The sequence below is a fragment of the Colobus angolensis genome, unplaced genomic scaffold (genome assembly GCF_000951035.1).
Source record: "Colobus angolensis palliatus isolate OR3802 unplaced genomic scaffold, Cang.pa_1.0 Scaffold242, whole genome shotgun sequence".
NCBI classification, from domain to species: Eukaryota; Metazoa; Chordata; class Mammalia; order Primates; family Cercopithecidae; genus Colobus; species Colobus angolensis.
In genome coordinates this window covers 1,520,665-1,523,119 of record NW_012115622.1, presented here as the reverse complement: position 1 = coordinate 1,523,119, position 2,455 = coordinate 1,520,665, and positions in this window count along the sequence as shown.

Genomic DNA, 2,455 nt, shown 5'->3' with positions numbered 1-2,455 from the left:
GTGTTCGCCAGGATGGTCTCGATCTCCTGACCTCGTGATCCACCCGTCTCGGCCTCCCAAAGTGCTGGGATTACAGGCTTGAGCCACCGTGCCCGGCTGGAAGGATCACTTGATGCCAGTTTGAGACCAGTCTGAGCAACATGGCAAGACACCATCTCTTTAAAAAAAAAAAAAAAATTAGCTGGGTGCAGTGGGCAGTGGGGCACACCTCTACTCCCAGCTACTCAGAAGGCTGAGGTGGGAGAATCACTTGAGCCTGGGAGGTAGAGGCTGCAGTGAGCTGTGATTGTGCCACTGCCCTTCAGCCTGGGTGACAGAACAAGACCCCAGACTCTAAAAGAAAAACACCAAAAAGATTTCTGTTAGGAACAGAACATAATCTGAAATGATACAGAACTGTATAATAGCTCACTTATTTCTCAGCTAGTCCTATGAAACAAACATTGCCAACGCCAATTTCACGGGTGACAAAATGGAAGCTTGGAGAAGTGAAGGAAGTTGCCCAAGGCCATATAGCTAGTGGATGGCCGGGCTGGGACTCCATCGCCAGGCCTGCAGCCCTTTCACTTCTGCCACACTCCCTAGGAGTGAAAGCAGAGGGAGGCGTGTTAGTGTCCAAGGGCCCTGGAAGACTCACCATAGGAGGTTCTCAGGGGCCGTCTACTATCATCTTTTGAAGACTGCCAAGTGCCAGGCATGCAGGTGTGGGGACACAATTATGATGCAATACAGACAGAGTTCATGGAGTAGTAGAAGACACGGTATCAGTAAGTATATGTGGGTCATGAGGTGGTAGGTACCATGAAAACATTAAGTAGGGTAAGGATGATGGTGCTATGTTTACAGAAAGTCAAGGAAATTGGAATGGCACATCCATCAGACCCATAAGAAGTGGGTCTGGGAAAAAAGGAAGAGATGCTTGGCCAGGTGCAGTGGTTCACGCCTGTAATCCTAGTAGTCTGGGAGGCTGAGGCAGGCGGATCACGAGGTCAGGAGTTCGAGACCAGCCTGGCCAACATAAAGAAACTCCGTCTCTGCCAAAAATCAGAAAATTAGCTGGGTGTGGTGGCACGCACCTGTAGTCCCAGCTACTTGGGAGGCTGAGGCAGGAGAATCGCTTGAATCCAGGAGACGGAGGTTGCAGTGAGCTGAGAGCATGCCACTGCACTCCAGTCTAGGGGACAGATCGAGACTTCCTCTCAAAAAAAAAAAAAAGGGAAGGGATGGCACGAGCCACGTGGACACTGTGGCCTGGCAGAGGGGCTGCGAGAGACCCTAGGCAGGAGGGAACGTGGCATAGGGTGGTGGGTGTGAATGATTATGAGGAAAGCAGCAGGTGAGGTCCCGGGGGGAGCGGTGGGACAGGATGAAGAGGATTTGTACCAAGGTAAGAAATCACTGCTTTTGCTCTGAGTCAGATGTCACCGGAGGGCTTTCGTCACAGAATGGGCCATGTGATCTGCCAATGAGTGAGCAGAGCAGGTGGGAGAGAAAAGGGCGGAGGCAGGGAGGCCAGAAGTGTGGCTGCAACAGCTCAGGTGAGGCCAGGGGCCTAGCTGGGGTGGGGCGTGGTGGGTAGCAGAGCTCACTTGGGAAATTAAGAGGAGCTCAGCAGGACGCCAGGCCCTCGGCCTAGACAAGGAGAGCAAGGAGGTGCCGCAGCCACCTAAGGTGGGGAAGATAGTTAAGCAGGAGGTGTGGACTGCGCCCAGTGTCTGGTAGTGGACACAGCGACACTTACACTGAAGGAATGAGCACAGCTCCTCAGTGCTCAGCCACTCAGCCTCCAAGACACCAGTTCTCCTGTTTCACAGCCTCTCTCTCAACCTCCTTTGCTCCCTGACCTCTAAACACCTCTGAGGCATCCAAGCAGAGGTGTCAAGAAATCAGTTGAGGGCCGGGCGCGGTAGCTCATGCCTATAATCCCAGCACTTTGGGAGGTCGAGGCAGGCAGATCACCTGAGGCCAGGAGTTTGAGACCAGCCTGGCTAACAGCGAAACCCTGTTTCTACTAAAAATACAAAAAATAAGCTGGGCGTGGTGGCGCACACCTGTAATGCCAGCTACTCAGGAGGCTGAGGTAAGAGAATCGCTTGAACCCAGGAGGTGGAGGTTGCAGTGAGCCGAGATCGTGGCATTGCACTCCAGTCTGGGAAACAAGAGCAAAACTCCATCTCAAAAAAAGGAAAGAAAGAAATCAGTTAAGGCCGTGAGCAGTGGCTCATGCCTGTAATCCCAACACTTTGAGAGGCCAAGGAAGGCGGATCACTTGAGGTCAGGAGTTCGAAACCAGCCTGGCCAACATGGCAAAACCCTGTCTCTACTAAAAATACAAAAATTAGCTAGCCAGGCATGATGGAGCATGCCTGTAATCCCAGCTACTCAGGAGGCTGAGGCACAAACATTGCTTGAACCCAGGAGGTGGAGACTGCAGTGAGCTGAGATCGTGCCACTG